Source organism: Furipterus horrens, unplaced genomic scaffold, assembly GCF_987537825.1.
Source record: "Furipterus horrens unplaced genomic scaffold, mFurHor1.1.pri manual_scaffold_4, whole genome shotgun sequence".
NCBI classification, from domain to species: Eukaryota; Metazoa; Chordata; class Mammalia; order Chiroptera; family Furipteridae; genus Furipterus; species Furipterus horrens.
In genome coordinates, this window is record NW_028327174.1 from 123,506,135 (window position 1) to 123,526,250 (window position 20,116).

The 20,116-nt window shown below is 38.9% G+C and overlaps 1 protein-coding gene across 1 annotated transcript in view; it reads left to right on the plus strand.

Annotated features, from left to right (window-relative positions):
* Nucleotides 1-20,116, plus strand: part of ERCC6L2 (ERCC excision repair 6 like 2) — a 175,853-nt gene that overhangs the window by 12,078 nt on the left and 143,659 nt on the right. The window lies entirely within an intron of this gene.

Below are 20,116 nucleotides of genomic sequence, written 5' to 3' on the forward strand. Positions count from 1 at the left end.
AGTTCACAAATGATGATAAAAAGAAATGAAGCCAAAGGGTCATGAATCAGTCTGTTAAGTGGAATGGTAGGAAGAGCAAGCCTGCCTGTGGGTGTCAAAGAAGGCTTTCCAGGGATGTTGGTATTTTCATTTTTTGCTTTTTGTTGAGTTTGCTTTTGAAAACCCACCAGAATTTAGAACTAATTTGAGTGATATCAGTTAAGACAATCAGTGTTTTTTTTCCCCTCTTTCATTGAAGGCATAGCTCTAGTACAGTGTTTGAAAGGTTTATCATAAAAGATCTCATTAAGTGAATCAGAGTCTTAAAAATTACTAATAAGTACAGTATGTTTTACATATTTAGTTGCCCATCTGCTATGTGAAGAAGATGGTATTAGTACTTTTTGAGCACAGAGGAGAGAGAGAAATTTGTAAACTATAGAGATTTTCTTTGAATCTTTGTTTTTATACTATTAGATATTACATAATCAAAGATGTCATCTCTGAGGGCTATCATTTAAAAAAGATATGTATAATAAACCTTAATCCTGGGAGAAATGCTGGGATTGCTGATAATTATAGCTTTATTAGGTTATTATCAATACCATTTTTTGGATAATCTGAGATTCAAGAACTACTAAAATCTAAAAAGTTCTTTAAATCACAAGTCATTATGTTTACTCAGGAATATAGTAATAAAGAAAAAATAATATTGACTATATTTTCATTCATGGATAAAATGCCATAACATCTGTTGTGAGAGTCTAACCTCCAGAGCCACAAATCCTTTAAAGAAGAAACAAAAATGTCCTCACGTTTTAAACATACATTGCTTTGGGGTGGGGGACATGAAGTTCGGATTTTGGGAATAGGATTTTGTAAAGATAAATGGGCTAGGCTCCCTTTCAAAATAGCACTTTGTTATTTTTTTTTAATACGCCTTATTGTTTATGCTTACAGTTGTCCCAATTTATTTTCCCTTCTTTCCCCTCCACCCAGTGACCCCCCCTCCCTCCAGATGTCCCCCCACTTAGTCCATGCCCATTGGTTGTGCATAGAGTTCTTTTCAACATCTTCCTATCTACTCCACTCCCTCCTACTATGCTTCTTAATTCCTGTACCATCTCCCTCCCTTTCCTCCCTTCCCCCTCCCCACTGACCTCCTCCCAAAATGTTTCCCATACCTGTAATTCTTTTCCCACTCTCGTTGCCTACTTAGTCTGCCTTTGTTTCAATTCCCCAGCTTCTGTTGTTGGTTGTTGTGATAAAGTTTTCACATTAATGTTCAGAGTTTTGATCCTCCTTCTCCTAAACAAGTCCCTTTAACATTTCATATAACAGTGGTTTGGATCTGATGAACTCCTTCAGTTTTACTTTGTCCTGGAAGCACTTTCTCTGCCCTTCTATTCTGAATGACAGCTTTGCTGGATAGAGTATTTGTGGTTGTAGGTTTTTGCTTTTCATTCCTTTGAATATTTCTTGACAGTCCCTTCTTGACTGCAGAGTTTCTTTTGAGAAATCAGCTGATAGTCTTATTGGGACCCCTTTGAATGTAATTCTTGTCTTTTCTCTTGCTGCTTTTAAGATTCTCTCTTTATCTTCAATTTTCGACATTTTGATTATAATGTGTCTTGGAGTGGTTCTCCCTGGGTCCAGTTTTTTTGGAACTCTCTGTTCTTCCTGGACCTGTAAGTCTATTTCCTTTCCCAAGTTAGAGAAGTTCTGCTTCATTATTTTTCCCCCTAATTTTTCAATTTCTAGTTCTTCTTCACCTTCTGGCAGCCCTATGATTCAGATGTTGGCCCGCTTATAGCTGTCCAATAAGTTTCTGAGCCTCTCCTCATTTTCCTCACTTCTCATTTTCTCTTTCTGCACCCGTTGACGGTTTGTTCCTTCCCTATGTTACAATTTGTTGATTTGATCCCTGGTTTTCTCTCCCTCACCACTTGTTTCATATGTGTTTTTCGTTTCAGCAGGACTAGCCTTCATTCCTTCCCCGTCTTGCTTAAGATCTGCTGTCAGTTCTGTAAGCATTCTTATAACCAAAGCTCTGAACTGAGCCTCAGAAAGATTTCCTATCTGCTGCTTCATAGGATTAGATATTTGCTGTCTGGTCAGCTGCGTCACCGGAATTTCTTATCATGATCTGTGCCATCCTGACCGTTTTGTGTTTACCTTTGCTTCCTGGACAGTGCTGTCATACCTCCTACGCTATAGGGGGCGGAGCCCCATGAACTCATCACAACCAGGTGACCCGTCTCACCATGCTTGTGGCGTCCTCTGAGGGGGTGGGGGTCCAAGATCGATTCCTGCCGTTCACTCTCCACTGAGAGATCGGGAACCTCCTCCTCTGTCCCCATGCCCTCTAGGCCTCACAATCCAAGGCAATGGGGTTCCCCGGCTTTGGAATTGCAAGCTGACAGATCTGGTCTGCAGCCAGAGGTGCTCCCCAGGCGCTTCTCGCCTCCCCCTAAATACAGGTGTCTGTGCTTACCGCCGTCCTACCTCCATTGCTGCTGCTGCCGTGGACAGCACAGCTTGAAGTCTTCTTTCCGGCTTCACCCCTCCTACCTGTCCAGATGAGCACCACTTCTTTATAACTTCATACGTTGGACTTCTATTTATTTTCTGGAACTTCTGGTTATTTCTGGTTTTGCGGTAGTTGTATTCCTTCTTAGTTGTGGAGGGAGACAGAGCGTGTCAGTCTAGGCCTCCATCTTGGCCGGAAGTCCTTGTTATTGTTTTTACGCAAGCAAAATTATCATACTTTTTGAATATGATTCAAAGTACTCTCTCACATTCCTGTTTCCCAGGGAGATGAAAAATAAGGAATATAAGTTTTTATGAGGAATATAGTTTTTTTTTGTTTGGTTGGTTGGTTTTTTTTTTTTTTTTTTTTTGTTATATAAGAAACAGACAATTTTTGCTATGCCTTCTCTTAATGTAAGGGAAGGTTTGTTGTTATTATATTTCCTGCCTCTGATTTACTTTGTATATCATGAGCTATCTATATGTGAAGAAATTGCCTATAAAAATGTTTGTCTGACATTTGGAATGGAATGTCTGTAAAAACAGAAAACTTTCTCAGAGTGGTATTTAATTTCTGACATGCAGTTTCTGGACTTTTACTATTCTATAGGTGTCTGATTTAAATGCTTATTTTTGTTCTTTTCGTCTCTAAACATACTATTTGGACTATTTCACATTTTAAAGTGTTCTAGGTTAGTTTTGTAAACCTTCATTGTAAATATGTCATTCATCTTCTGTGACTTAAAATTTTTGATTGACCTCTACTATATTTGTGTAGCATGATAGAGATAGCTAGATCTCTTCCTTTGTTTTCTCAGAGTTAAGGCCAGATTATAGAGATTGCATTTCCCAGTTCCCTTTGTATGTCTTGCTTGGGCTTGTTATAAATTCCATCAACAGAAATGAGGGTGGAAGTGCTGAATGCCAATTACAATCCTAATCCACCTGGGCTATTCTTCCCATTCTCCCTTTCTCTATCTCCCTTTTAGATGTTGACACATTACTGCTACCATTACCTTAACATATTGTTGACCAGTCATGAAAAACTCATGTTTTTTAGCCCAAATGTTGTTGCCCAATAACTCGTTTGCACTTGTATTATCTTATACAATTCTAAAAACTGAGAGTAATATAGAATTTCATAAAAAAATATTGTAAATTGTTTCATTTTTATATCCAATTATGAAAAAATAGCCAGTGTTATTGGACAACTTTTGTATAAAATTGCCAGTCAACAATTAATATGAGCTAAGTTTCTAAGTGGTTTTAGTTAGCCTCTTCAGTTAGTGTGTATTCAGTTGGATTTCAGACTGCTGGTGGGTAAAAATAAGCCTTTCATCTAGCCTTTTTCAGCACCCAGCACAATACCTGACATGAGGTAGGTTATAAATATATTTTTATTAAATGTGTTCATGAATTTTAAGTTGAATTGAGTATTGTATGTTTTTATAGTTATAGATTACATTTAATGATCCCTATTTGCCAGGCTCTATAATAGATGTTTTCCATTAAACATACATGTTAATTAGCTATTATTGTCCTTATTTTATCGATGACAAAATTGAAATTTATAGAGTTAATGTCAATTGCCCTAAGCCAGATATAAAACTGGTTGGTCAAACTCCAAAGTCTTTGCTATTAACTCCTGCATTACACTTCCTTATATACTGTGGGTTAAGACTGCAAATTTTGCTAGAAAATTTTAAGACTAAGGACAAGTTTAACTGTTCTTATATATCACTATTTTATAATCTTTTAGATAACAATTGTCTAAGAATCTATTTTACTTATTGTGACATATTTGGTTGACCAAAAAATGCATATGGCTTTTTCCATAAAGTAAAAGACACATTTCATTTTTACTAATAACTTTATTGATTTGGATATTTTGAGTATGTCGGCTACCTCCTGTGTGATATAACATTGTTTTCAGTTAATGCTTCAACTTAATCACTATCAACTTCAGTTGGTCTACCTGACTGTGGAGCATCATGCAGCAAGAAATCTCCAGCATGAAACTTCACAAACCACTTTTGACACATTCTATCAGTCACAGCACCTTCTCCATATACTGCATAAATCTTTTTTTGTGTTTCAGTTGTGTTTTTACCTTTCTTGAAATAATAAAGCATAATATGCCAAAAAATGTTCTTTATTATCTTCCATCTTTAATATTAAAATTGCTACACAAAAATTTACCAATTTTGATATATATATATATATTAATGCATTTTCATATGACTCACAGCTGTCACAATACAATCTAACAAAATTGTTTTGAATAAAGTTAAAGACAACTAAGTGCTACTAGAGCCATCTTACAGAAAAACCAAATGAGCTTTTTGGTCAACCCAATACAAGATTGTATAAAGGAAATAAAGCCTTCTGACCTAAATGGAATGATGCTAACAAAAATAGCTCCTATTAATCATTAATATGTACTGGCTTGAATTTTACATATAATTTTTACTTTTTTCAAGAACTAAAAATTGTTTTCTTTTTTTTTTAATTTTTTTTTTTTATTGTTTTTCCTGTTACAATTTTCCCACTTTTTCCCTCATTGCTACCACCCACCCAGCCCACCCCTTCTCCCACAGTCCATACCGACCCTGTTGTCCATGTTCATGGGTTATTCATATTAGTTCTTTTGCTAAACGCTTCCCCTACTTACCCCCTTCCCTCCCTACCCCGTCCCCCCTGATAACTGTAACTCTGTTTCTTGTTCAGTTTTGTTCATTTCTTTGTGATGTTCATTAGTCTCCTGTATTGGGTGATAGCATATGGTATTTTTCTTTCATTGCCTGGCTTGTTATGCTAAGCATAATTCTCTCTAGTTCCATCCATGTTGTCGCAAATGGCAGGAGTTCCTTCTTTCTTTCTGCTGCATAGTATTCCATTGTGTAAATGTACCACAGTTGTTTAATCCACTCATCTACAGATGGGCATTTGAGTTGTTTCCAGCATTTGGCTATTGTAAAAAGCGCTGCTATGAATGTAAGGGTGCATAAGTTCTTTTGAATGGGGGTTTCAGGATTTTTCAGGTATAATCTTAACAGTGGAATAGCTGATTCAAAAGGCAGTTCCATTTTTAGTTTTTTGAGGAAATTCCATATTGTTTTCCATAGTGGCTGCACCAGTCTGCATTCCCACCAACAGTGCAGTAGGGTTCCCGTTTCTCCACATCCTCACCAGCACTTGTTGTTTGTTGATCTGTTAATGATGGCCATTCTGACTGGTGTAAAGTGGTATCACATTGTGGTTTTTATTTGCATCTCTCTGATGGCTAATGATGTTGAGCATTCTTTCAGATGTCTTTGGACCTTCTGTGTATCCTCCTTGGGGAAGTGTTTGTTCAGGTCCTTTGCCCATTTTTTAATTGGGCTCTCTGTCTTCTTTGTGTTGAGATATATAAGTTCTTTCTGTATTTTGGAGATCAGTTCCTTATCTGATGTATCATTGGCAACTATGTTTTCCCATATGGTTGGTTCCCTTTTCATCTTGCTGATGTTTTCTTTTGTTGAGCAGAAGCTCTTTAGTTTGATGTAGTCCCATTTGTTTATTCTTTCCTTTATTTCCCTTGCCTTAGGAGATGTATCAGTGAAAATACTGTTATGTGGGATATCTGAAATTTTCCTGCCTATGTTTTCCTCTAGGGTTTTTATGGTGTCAGTCTTACATTTAAGCCTTTGATCCATCTTGAGTTTATTCTGGTGTGTAGCGTAAGTTGGTGGTCTAGTTTCATTTTTTTGCACGTCCCTGTCAAGTTCTCCCAACACCATTTGTTGAAGAGGCTCCTCTCATTCTATTTTATGTTTCTTCCCACTTTGTCGAATATTAGTTGACCATAGAGGCCTGGGTTTATTTCTCGGCTCTCCATTCTGTTCCATTGATCTCTATGTCTGTTCTTATGCCAGTACCAGGCTGTTTTGATTACAGTGGCCTTGTAGTATAGTTTGATGTCAGGTATTGTGAGGCCTCCTATTTGTTCTTTTGTCTCAAGATTGTTGTGGCTATTTGGGCTCTTTTTTGGTTCCATAAAGATTTTTGAAGTATTTTTTCTGGGTCTGTGAAATACATTGCTAGTATTTTCATAGGGATTGTGTTGAATCTATAAATTGCTTTGGGTAGTATAGACATTTTAAAAATGTTGATACTTTTCATCCATGAACATGGTATATGCTTCCATTTATTTGTATCTTCCTTAATTTTTTTCTTCAGGGTTATGTAGTTTTCTGAGTATAGATCTTTTACCTCTTAGGTTAAATTTATTCCTAGGTACTTTATTTTTCTTGTTGCTATAGTAAATGGGATTTTTTTTTGCCAGTTTCTATCTCTGATATTTTATTTTTAGTGTATAGAAATGCCTTTGATTTCTGAATATTGACTTTGCACCCTGCTATCTTGCCAAATTCACTTATTAGGTCGAGTAGTTTTTTCGTGGAGCCTATAGGGTTTTCTATGCACACTATCATGTCATCTGCAAATAGAGACAGTTTTACTTCTTCTTTTCCATTTTGGATGCCTTTTATTTCTCTTTCTTTTCTGATTAGTATGGCTAGAACTTCCAATACTATGTTGAATAGGAGTGGAGAGAGTGGATATCCTTGTCTTTTTCCTGATCTCAGGGGGAATGCTTTCAGTTTTTGTCCATTGAGTATGATGTTGACTTCAGGTTTCTTGTATATGGCCTTTATTATGTTGAGGTATGCTCCCCCTATTCCCATTTTGTTGAATGTTTTCATCATAAATGGGTGTTGTACTTTATCAAATGCTTTTTCTGCATCTATTGATATGATCATGTGGTTTTTGCCTTTCATTTTGTTTATGTGGTGTATTACATTTATTGATTTGCAAATATTAAACGATCCTAGTATCCCTGGGATGAATCCCACTTGATCATGATGTATGATCTTTTTAATGTGTTGCTGGATCCAGTTTGCCAATATTTTGTTGAGGATTTTAGCATCTATGTTCATCAGCGATATTGGCCTGTAGTTTTCTTTCTTTGTTGTGTCTTCACCTTGTTTTGAGATTAGGGTAATACTGGTTTCATAGAAAGAGTTTGGGAGCCTTCCATCTTCTTGAATTTTTTGGAATAGTTTGAGAAGTGTAGGTATTAGTTCTTCCCTAAATATTTTGTAAAATTCACCTGTGAAGCCATCGGTCCAGGGATTTGTGTGCCGGGAGTTTTTTGATTACAGTTTCAATTTCACTCTTTGTTATCGATCTGTTCAGGCTTTTTCCTTCTTCTTAATTTAGTTTTGGAAGATTATATGTTTCTAGTAATTTTTCCATTTCATGTAGGTTGTCAAGTTTGTTGCCATATAGTTGTATGTAGTAATTTCTTCCAATCCTTTGTATTTCTGTGATATCGATTGTTATATCTCCTCTTTTGTTTCTGATTTTGCTTATTTGGGTTCTTTCTCTTTTTTTCTTCATAAGCCTAGCTAAAGGCTTGTCGATTTTGTTTATCTTTTCAAAGAACCAGCTCCTACTTTTGTTGATCTTTTGAATTGTTTGTTTAGTCTCTATGTCATTTAATTCTGCTCTTATCTTGATAATTTCCTTCCTTCTACTCGCTCTGGGCTTTGTTTGTTGTTGTTGTTCTAGTTCTTGTAGCTGTAGGGTTAGATTTTTTATTTGGGATTCTTCTATCCTTTTTAGGTAGGCCTGTATTGCAATGAACTTTTCTCTAAGGACTGCTTTTGCTGTGTCCCGTAGGTTTTGGGCCTTTGTGTGCTCATTATCATTTGTTTCCAGGAACTTTTGGATATCTTCCCATTGTTAACCCATTCATTATTTAATAGTGTGTTATTCATTCTCCATGAGTTTGAATGTTTTTGAGTTTTTTCCTTGAGGTTGATTTCCAGTTTCAGGGCATTGTGATCTGAGAAGATGCTTGATATAATTTGAATTTTCTTGAAATTGTTGAGGCTTGTTTTGTGTCCTACCATGTGGTCTATCTTTGAAAATGTCCCGTGTGCATTTGAAAAGGATGTATATTTTGCTTCTTTGGGGTGAAAAGTTCTATATATATCAATTAAGTCCATTTTGTCTAGAATGTTGTTCAGTGCCTCTATATCCTTGGTGTTTCTTTGCTTTGAAGATCTGTTTATTGTTGACAATGGAGGGTTAAAGTCCCCTACTATGAGTGTGTTGCTGCTGATATATTTTTTGTAGTCTTCCAATATTTTCCTTATATATTTTGGTGCACCTATGTTGGATGCATATATGTTTACGAGGGTTATATCTCTTGATGGATTGTTCTCTTAAGTATTATAAAATGTCCTTCTTTGTCTCTTTTTATGGCCTTTGCTTTGAATTCTGTTTTGTCTGATATAAGTATTGCTACCCCAGCTTTTTTTTTATGTCCATTTGCTTGGAATACTTTTTTCCATCCCTTCAGTTTTAGTCTGTGTAAATCTTTTGTTTTGAGCTATGCCTCTTGTAGACAGCATATATGTGGGTCATGTTTTAGTATCCATTCCGCTACCCTATGTCATTTGATTGGAGCATTTAATCCATTTACATTTAAGGTTATTGACAGGTATTTATTTATTTCCCTTTGTTCCTGTGTTCCTCTCCCTCTCTCTTCTTCTTTTCCTTACAGCATTCCCTTTAGCATTTCTGGTTTTGTGAAGATGTATTCTTTTAGTCTTTTTTTGTCTGGGAAACTCCTTATTTCACTTTCCATTTTGAAGGAGAGCCTTGCTGGGTAGAGTAGTCTTGGTTGTAGGCCTTTGTTTTTCATTGCTTGAAATATTTTTTGCCATTCCCTTCTGGCTCGTAGTGTTTCTGTTGAGAAATCAGTTGATAGCCTTATCGGAGATCCCTTGTATGTTTTTTTTTTTTTTTCTCTTGCTGCTTTTAGGATTCTCTCTTTGTCTTTGAATGTTGCCATTTTAATTATGATGTGCCTTGGAGTAGGCCTTTTTGGGTTCATCTTCATTAGGACTCTCTGTGCTTCCTGGACTTGCATGACTTTTTCTCTCATTAAGTTAGGAAAATTTTCTGTCATTACTTTTTCAATCAGGTTTTCTATCTCTTGCTTCTCTTCTTCTCCTTTTTTTATCCTTATGATTCAAATGTTGTTTTGTCTCATCTTGTCCTGCAGTTCTCTTAAACCCTCTTCACTCTTTTGCAGTCTTTTCATTTTGTTGCATTGTTTGGGAATTTTTTTCTACATTGTCCTCTAACTCACTGATCCAGTCCTCTGCTTTATTTAGTCTGCTTTTGATTGATTCTACTGCCTTCTTCAGTTCAGAAATTGTATTCTTCATTTCCTCCTTGTTCTTGTCAATAGCTTATATGTCCTTTTTTATGCTGGTGTAGTTCTCAGTTAAGTTTCTTATAGCTTCCCTGGAGCTCTTTATAGTTCCCCTGGAGTTCATTATAGTTTTCTTTGAGTTTGTCGAGTTCATTGAGCTTCCTCATTACTATTGTTTTGAATTCCATATCTGATAGCTTGCTTGCTTCTCTGTCATCTATCCCTCCTTATGGGAATTACTCCTTTCTATTTGGTGGAGTGTTGTTTCTCTTTGGTAGGGTGTTATTCTGCCTCCCCATTTTGGGCACTGTCTTGTTTCTGCTTCTTAAATTGATCTGATTTTATTTTCTGCCTTTATGGTGTGAACTTCTTGTATACAGTTGTTGAGCTGCTTTCTCCAGTTGCACCACTTGGAGTGGGAAGAGCAATCTGCTTTAGTGATTTCTCCTATATCACTTGGGATGCTTCTGTACTGGGACCTAGTCCACTCCCTCCCAGCTCTTTCTCAAGAGCCAGAACCCAAAACTTATTACAAAGTGCCTCTAGTTCATTTCACTGACCTTTGTTCTCGGCCAGAGGCCAGTGCATTTCCTCATGAAGGCCAGGGGTGGGTTGACCCGTTGTGCACCAGGGAGGGTGGGTCCAAGGTAGACTGGTTGCTCTCCTGTTCCAGCGGAGGGGGAGGCCCCTACTCCCCAGTGGTTGGGTTTGTTGTGGGCCTATTGGGGTGCGTGGCGCATTGGTTTCAGGCCCATTCGGGCGAGTCCAGGTGGCGCCTGTGCCCGTGTGTGGTGGCTGGTGAGTTGGCTTTGTGTTTGTTGGGGCTGGGTTATGGGCACCTGTGTGTGGCCGTCATGGGCGCCTATGCGCTGTGGCCGGCCTGCTGGCCTTTCGCCTGCTGGGGCATGCCCGGGTGGCACCTCGGTGCAGCAGCCAGCACGTTGGTTTGGCGCCTATTGGGGTGGGCCAGAGGTGCCTGGGTGCAGCGGTGGTGGCGGCGTGCCACTGCATGTGGCGTCGGGTGCACTAGCCGGGTCGCACCCAGGTGGCACCCATGCACGGTGGCCAGTGCATTTGTTTGGCGCCTATTGGGGCGGGCCAGGGGTGCCTGCGCACGGTGGCCTGCATGCCCTGGGAATTGATTTTGCACCCGTTAGGGCAGGGCCGCAGGCACCTGAGCACAGCAGAGGTGGGCTTCTGTGCCTGGCAGCTGGCCCATTGATTTTGTGCCTTTTGGGGCAGGCCCAAGGGGCACTTGGGCACGGCGGCTGGCGAGTTAGTTGCACGCCTGGGCTGGTGGACCAAAGGGGGCACCTCCCTGTGTGCGCTCACGAGACCCAGGGGGAGGGTTGGGAGTGAGCAAGGGCGCTTCTGCGCCTGCACTCCTCAAGAATCTAGTCCCACCCCTAACCTCTCCTCCCCTCTCCGCAAAATACAAAAGAGAAAAAGAAAAAGGAAAAACACATTCATACATACACAGCAGTATGCTGTTTCTTGCCTCTCAGAGCCAGGCGCCACCTGGCACACTCCTGGCTCTGCCAGCGGGCAGAGATCCGCTCTCCTCCCGACTCCCCTCTGGGGAAGCCTGTGGTCACTAAAAAGCCTTTGTGTACTTACAGCCGCAGCTCGGGCAGCCGCCCCAGTCAGGAATCCCGTTTCATCCCCTTTTCCTCCACTATCCTCACCAAACAGGTTGCTCCCAGATGGTCTTCTCTGATCCAGCAGTGCCAAGGCTCAACTCCTGCCAGTATCCAGATATTAACTGAGATGTTCTGTCTGCAATAAGTCCAAACTACAGACAGGTCTCAGGAGCAAGAAAGTGCAGCGCCCCCCACTCCTCTGCCATCTTCGAATCCTCCTGAACTAAAATATTGATAATACAAAAAATATACAAATGCATTCTCATGAGTATGCAAGCTATAATTTTTTCACTGAAGTGAAATTCACATAACATAAATTAACCATTTAAAAGTATACAATTCAGTGACATTTAATACATTTATAATGTTCAACCCTTATATCTCTCTGGTTTCAAAACTTTTTCATCATTTCAGAACACACTATACCCATTAAGTAATCATCTGCATCTCTCCCTCTCCTGCCACCCATACCAACCACTAATTGGCCTCTGTCACTATGGATTTTCCCTTTCTGAATATGTCATGTAAAAGGAATCATGCAATTTTGGCCTTCGGTATCTGATTTCTTTAAATGAATGTTTTCAAGATTCATCCAAGTTGTAGTAGGTATCAGCACTTCATTCTCTTTATTGTTGAATAATATTCCATTATATATAAATACTACAATTAATTTATCCATTCATCCTTTGGTGGACATTTGGATTTTTTCCACTTTTTAGCTATTCTGAATAATGCTGCTATAAACATTTATGTACAAGTTTATGCCTTTTATTTATTTATTTTTTTTTTTTGCCTCATTTCACTGGATAGGTAGGAGCTCCATACAATTCATATAGAAATAGTGAAAGTAACACCCTTATCTCATTCCTGATCTTAGGGAGACAGCAGTCAATATTTTAGCATTAAGTATATTAGCTGTAGGATTTTTATAGTATCTTTCATCAGATTCAGATTATTCCCTTGCAGTCCTACTTTCTGGGATTTTAAAAAAGGTAATATGTATTAAATTTTATCAAGTGCTTTTTCTTCTTCTAGATAATTTTGTTTTTCTCTTTTGCTCTTCTAAATCATTATTATAGTATATGAATCATTATGATTTATATTTATTTTAAAGAAGTTTAACCAACATTATATTCCTGGGATAAACCCAATTTGCTAATGAGGTATGATTCTTATATATAATTTCTGGATTCATTTGGCTAATATTTTAAGAAATTTTGCATTTATATTTATTACAGATATTGGCCTATAATTTTCTTGTAACATATTTGTCTGGTTTATTTTTTTATTTTTTCAAAAAGATATCTGCACCCCCATGTTTATATATTTTTTAAGATTTTATTTGTTTTTAGAGAGAGTGGAAAGGAGAAAGAGAGGGAGAGAAACATCCATGTGTGGTTGCCTCTCATGTGCCCCCAACTGGGGACCTGGTGTGCAACACTTGGTTCGCGGGCTGTATTTGTCTGGTTTTAATAGCAGGTTATGCAGGCCTCATAAAATAGATTAGACAGTATTTCTTTCTCCTCCCTTTTCTGAAAGAGCTTGGGTTATTTTATCCTTAAATATTTAATGAAAATAGTAAAATCTTTTGAACCTGGAGTTTTTGTTGATGATTTTGGTGAGAGGATCCAAGATGGAGGAGGAGTAAGCGGAGGCTACACTAACCTCCCTCCAGGATTGTAACAGAACCCCTGGGCTGCTCCGATTGAAACAGAACCCACAGGCCCTTTAGTTAGGGGCCCGATTGCCCGCCGCCAGAATTACAACTCTCAGTACTAGAGTTTAGTGAAAAGAAAAAAAGAACTGTTTATTTAACAGTTAAATAGATTTAGATTATTTGCGGATTTCTGCTGTTGAGTCTTATGTTCTTTAAAATACCCACAAACACATAGTTCTGCCTCCCTCTACCAAACCAGGCCAGCCTTAGAAAAGTCGGAAACACCGTTTCCCTACTTCCTAGGCACAGTTCAGCTTTACCAGTAGCTGCCAATCACTCAGATCTGATTGGGGAGGTCCTTTCTGTGCGGTGGTGCCCTCCAGCTCTCAATGCAGAACCACCTGAATTCTCAGCCTCCTTGTAAACTGCCTTCTTCCTGCAAACCGCATGGATCTCCTCTGCTTCTCCAAACTGCATGGCGAGAGCCTCTTAAAGCGGCCTGGAGAGCCCTCTCAAAACTGCATGGAGAACTCAGCTTCTTTAATCCGCATGGAGAAGGCCCCTTCACCAAGCTGCATGGAGGGGGCACGCGAGAGAGAGCAAGCGAGAGAGGGGGAGAGCACGAGACCATGAGAGAGCCAGAGAGAGCGTGAGACCAAAACCCAGCTAAAAGTCCGCAGCTGCTTATATATCCCTGACTGTGTCCTCTGATGCAGTGGGTGTTGCAACCAGTTCTGACAATTCACAGAACCCTACGCAGGCTCTGTAGGCTCCTTTTGTACCATCCCACAGTTCAAGACTCCTCTCATCTTCTTGGACCTTGGAAGTATCAAAGCCATTTTGCATAACAAAGACACTAGCAACTAGCCCAAGGCATGCAAAGGCGTCTTAAAAGCTGCTTCCTTTTCCCATCCCCCGTCACAAACTCTGGGGTTTGTTTTTGGACACCTCTGTTTCTGTAACAGGATCAATCTGAAATTACAGCTAAATTGTAGGGAAATCATTCAGAATAATCAGCTGAACACTAGCTGAAGAGAAGCTTTATAACCATGGACAGACAGAGGAAAACACATCACCACAACATGACTAGTAGGGAATGTGGAAGAGACATGAGAGAGCTGGCTAGGATCCAATAGGCGGCAGCTGATGTGCTGGAGGGATATTTCAGTAGCTGGGAATGTCCCCCCTGAAAAGTGTGGGCACTGAACCCCAAGATGGGCTCCCAGCCTCCAGCACCAGAGCTGGAAAGGAACCCAGATAACATGCAGCTGTGAAAAGCAGGAGGGCTTCTGTTTGTCAGGTATATACAGTAGAAAACGCAGAGAAACTCTTAAAGGGGCACACACAAAATTTAGTTTTCAGCCATTTACCCTGGGCTTTGGCAAAGGGAGGGCAGAGCGGACTAGAGACTCTTGAGGAGAGTCAGGGGAAGGGTGCTTTGGGGAGAGAATTGAAGGAATAGCTGCCAGGATCTCTGTGCTGAGTCATTCCCTATACTGAAGGAGCCATCTTTCTCAGGCAAAGCACTCCTCTCTGGATGGCATCAGCCTGAAGGGAAGTAATTACTCTGCCTGCAGAAGTTACTCTACCCCACCCTGTGATGCTTAATCCTGACTGCTGATTACAGCTTGATTAGATTAACAACTGATCGGTTTAATGACTGATGGGCCGAACAACTGAGGTGGAAAATACAAAGAAACAGATCCCAAATGAAAGAACAGGTGAATTCTCCAGAAGAGCTAGATGAAATGGAGATAAACAATTTATCATATAGAGTTTAGAGTAATGATTATAAGGATACTCAACAGCATGAAAAAATACCTAGAAACCTTAACAACTGACCAATCAGAAATAAAGAATGCAATATCTGAAATAAATAATACACTGGAAGGAATAAAGAGTGGGTTAGATGAAGCAGAGGATTGAACCAGTGTTTTGCAAGACAAGGTAGAAAAAAACACCCAGGCAGTGTAGCAAAAGGAAAAATAAAACTTTTTAAATGAGAGCTTAAGGAACATTTTGAACAATATGAAGCACAACAACATCCACATCATGGTAATACCAGAAGGAGAAGAGAGCAAGCAAGGGATTGAGAGTCCATTTGAAGAAATTGATGACTGAAAACTTCCCTAATCTGGTGAAGGAAGAAGTTACACAAGTCCACAAAGCTCAGGGAATCCCAAACAAGTTGAACCCAAAGAGGCCTACGCTGAGACACATCATAATTAAAATGACAATGCTTAAAGACAAGGAGAGAATCCTAAAAGCTACAAGAGAAAGCAAGTAGTTACCTACAAGGGAGCACCAATTAGACTGGATATGATTTCTCAACAGAAACAATTCAGGCCAGAAGGGAGTGGTGTGAAATATTCAAGGTGATAAAAAGCAAGCACCTATAACCAAGGCGGCTTTACCCAGAAAGGTTATCATTTAAAATTGAAGGAGAAATAAAGAGCTTCCCAAACAAGAAAAAGCTAAAGGAGTTTGGTAACACCAAACCAGTACTGCAACAAATGTTAAAGGGCTTGCTTTAAGAAGGAGCAGGAGGAGGAGGAAAAAGTAAAACTATCTTTATTAGCAGCTGATATGATACATAGAGAACCCCAAGAATTCCACCAACAAACTACTAGAACTGATAAAGAAATTCAGTAAAGTAGCAGGATACAAAATTAATATCCAGAAATCAGTTGTATTTTTATATGCCAATAATGAACTAACAGAAAGCGAAATTAAGACAAGAATCTCATTCACAATTGCTTCAGAAAGAATAAAACACCTAGGAATAAACTTCATCAAGGATGTAAAATCCTGTACTTGGAAAATTATGACACTAAAGAAAGAAATTGAAGAAGATAGAAATAAGTGGAAGCATATACCATGTTCATGGATAGGAAGAATTAACATCATTAAAATGTCCATACTACCAAAGCAATCTGTAGATTCAATGCAATTCCTACCAAGATTCCAATGACATATTTCATAGACCGAGAACAAATATTTCAAAAATCTGTGCGGAAATACAAGAGGCCCCACATAGCAACAGCGATCCTGAGAAAGAAGAACAAAGTTGAAGGAATCACACTACCAAATATCAAACTATGCTATAAGACCGTAGTAATCAAAACAGCATGGTACTGGCATAAAAATAGACACATAGATCAATGGGACAGAATAGAGAGTTCATATTCTGTCAATTATTTTTATAGTCAATTAATATTAGAGGAAGCAAACACATACAATGGGGTAAAGAGTGTTTATTCAATAAATGGTATTGGTAAAATTGGACAGATTCATGCAGAAAAATGAAACTAGACCACTTCTTAACACCACACACAAAAATAAATTCAAAATGGAACAAAGACATAAATGTTAGACCAAAACCATAGAAATCCTAGAAGAAAACATACGCAGCAAAATCCTGGACATTGCCAGTAGAATTTTTTTTATCGGATATATCCCCCAGGCAAGGAAAACAAAAGAAAAATAAATAAGTAAACAAATGGGACTACATCAAACTAAAAAGTTTTTGCACAGCAAAGGAAATCAACAAAATAAGAAGACAACCCACAGAATGGAAAAATATTTGATGATATATCTGACAAGGGGTTAATATCCAAATTTTAAAATGTATGTACAAAACTCAACACAAAAAAAAAAAAAAAATTTTTTTTTAAATGAGTAAAGGACCTGAATAGACATTTCTCCAAAGAGAACATACAGATGGGCAATAGACGTATGAAAAGATGCTTAACGTCACTAATTGTCAGAGAAATGCAAATTAAAACCACAGTGAGATACCATCTCACACCTACAAGAATGGCTGTCATCTATAAATCAACAGACAACAAGTACTATTGGGAATGTGGAGAAAAGGGGACCCTTTTGCACTGTTGGTGAGAAGGCAGATTGGTGCAGCTACTGTGGAAAGCAGTATGGAGATACCTCCAAAAATTAAAAATGGATCTGCCTTTCGACCCAGTGATCCCACTTCTGGGAATATATCCGAAGGAACCAAAAACACTAACTCGAAAGAACATAAAGCACTCCTGTGTTTATTGCAGTGCTATTTACAATTGCCAAGGTATGGAAGCAGCCCAAGTGTCTATCAGTAGATAAGTGGATAAAACAACTACGGGACATTTACACAATGGAATACTGCTTGGCCATAAAAAAGAAGAAAATTTTATCCATTGCAACAGCATGGATGGACCTGGAGAACATTATGCTAAGTGAAATAAGCCAGTCAGAGAAAGACAAATACCATATGATTTCACTCATATGTGGAATTTAATGACCAAACTGAATTAACAAGTAAAACAGAGACAGACTCATAGATGGAAAGCTAATGGTAGGGGGAAATTAGGGGGTGGAGGGATTGAGCAAAAAGGAAAAAGAACTCATTAACATGGACAAGAGCATGGTGATTGCTGGGGGAATGGGACTATAGGGGGACAGCATGGTAATGGAAAAAAATACAATAAAGATTAAATTCAAAAATAAAATGAAAACATTCAATTTCTTTAATAGATATGAAGCTATCCAGATTTTTTCTTTCTTGCTATGTCAGTTTTAGTTAGTTTTTCAAAGAATTTATTCATTTCATTTAAATTGTCATAGATTGTCATAAATTTATTCATAACATTTCTTTATTATTCTTTTAATGTTTGTTGGATCTGAGTGATATCTATCAGCATTCTTTTTTTATGTATATTTTATTGATTATGTTACAGTAGTCCCAATTTTTTTCCCCTTTGCTCCCCTCTGCCCTGTACCCACCTTTCTTCCTTCAATCCCACCCCCCTTAGTTCATGTCCATGGATTATGCATATAAGTTCTTTGGCTTCACCTTTTTCTATATTATTCTTAACTTCCCCCTGTTTATTTTGCACTAACCAATTATGGTTCTTAATCCCTGCACCATTTCCACATTTCTCCCCTTCCCCACTCCCAGCTGATAACCCGCCCAATTGATCCCCATACCTATAATTCTGTTCCTATTCTGGTTTGCTTAGTTGGATTTTGTTTTTATTTTTTAGATTCAGTTGTTGATAGATGTGTTCGTTGTCATTTTAGTGTTCATAGTTTTGATCTTCTTTTTCTTAAGTAAGTCCCTTTGACATTTCATATAATAATGGCTTTGTGATGATGAACTCCTTTAGCTTTACCTTGTCTGGAAAGCACTTCATCTGCCCTTCCATTCCAAATGATAGCTTTGCTGGATAGAGTAGTCCTGGTTGCAGGTTGCCTTTCATCACATTGAATACTCTTGCCAGTCCTTTCCTCCCTGCAGAGTGTCCTCTGAGAAATCAGCTGATAGTCCTATAGGCACCCCCCTGTAGGCAACTCTCTGCCTCTCTCTTGCTGCCCCCAGGACTCTATCTTTATCTTTCACCTTTGGCATCTCAATCATGATGCGTCCTGGTGTGGTCCACTCTGGGTTCAGCTCACCCAGGACTGTCCATGCTTTCCAGACCTGTATGTCCATCTCCTTTGCAAAATTTGGGAAGTTTTTCTCATTTTTTCAATTCTTGCTTCCTTATTCTGCACTGGTTGACTCTTTTTTTTCTTCCTTATGTTCCAAGTTATTGATCTGAACCCTGGTTTCCTTCCCTTCACCATTGGTTTTGTGTGAATTTTCCTTCATTTCACTTAGCATAGTCTTCACTTCTTCTCTTGTGCGTTTGCCATACCCAAGCATATGTGTCAAGCCTGTGAGCATCTTTATCACCAGTGTTTTGAATTCTACATCTGTTAGTTTGTCTATCTCCTCATCTGTTAGGTTGGCTATCTCCTCATTGCTTAGTTCTCCCACTGGAACCTTGATCGTTTCCCCTTTTGGGCCATACTTCTCTGTCTCCTCATTCTGACAGGCTCCTGTGTTTACTTGCCTCCATGTCCCAGGTAAAGCCATCGCTCCTGTTACGAGCAAGGTAAGGGGTGGAGCCTTAGGGATTCATCAGTACAGAGCAACCTATTTCACCATGTTGTGGCACTGTATGTGGGGGGAGGGTCCCAGAGGGAACAATGCTGTCTTCCCAGCACTTGCCCCTTTTCCAGGCACCTCTCTCACTTCCAGACCGGACTGGTGCCCCTCTAGCTGCTGCCCTGGCCTTCGTTCCCTGAGTGGCTGGGTCTGCGGACATTGTAGGACCGTGGGAGCCCTTTAAACAAGCAGACTCTGCTGAGAGACCAGCAGTTTCTGCCTCCACCCCAACCCCTACTGGTCTGCACAATCAGAAGCAATGAGGCTTGATTTTCCCCGGTGCTGGGACCGTGAGCATATAGGTCCAGTGAGGAATGCTCCCCAGGTGTCCCTCCTGACTTTAAAACATATGACTCCTCTTTCTACCAGCCTGCCTCTGCCACCACTGCTGCTGCCACCACACCTCAAATTCTCTGCCCCTCGTACCTGTCTGGATGAGTATTTCTTCTTATATCTTTGTTTGCTGGACCTCCATGCAGTTTGATTTTCTAGAACTTCTGGTTGTTTCTAGTTTCAAGGTAGTTGTACTCCTTCTTAGTTGTGAGGGAGATGCAGTATGTCTGTCTATGTCTCCATCTTGGCCGGAAGTCATCTATCTGACTGCTTTTAAGATTTATTTTCAATATCTCAGATTTTGAAGAGTTGTTAATTAAGTACCTACTTGTGGATTTTTAAATTTTTATATTTATGGCTTGATGTTCTTAGTGAATCTGAATTATATGGCTTGATTTGTCAGTTTTTAAAAGTTATCAGTGTTTATCTTTTTAAATACTCTTCCTGCATCATTCTTTTTCTTCTATCACTTCGGATTCAGATTATAGGTATCCACACTCATGTTAAAAATAATATTTTTCTATAGCTTTACTAATTCTCTCACTTTTATTTAGGTTTTAGTATTTACATTTATTTTTTAAACTAATAATCAATTACTTTGGATATCTCATACTTCTGCCCTTGAATCTTTAAAACAACCCTGCCAATACTATTTTTGCTATTTTCACACATTTTTACAGTTATACATAGAGGTTAATTAACTGGCACAAGTTCACATAGCTGCTAAG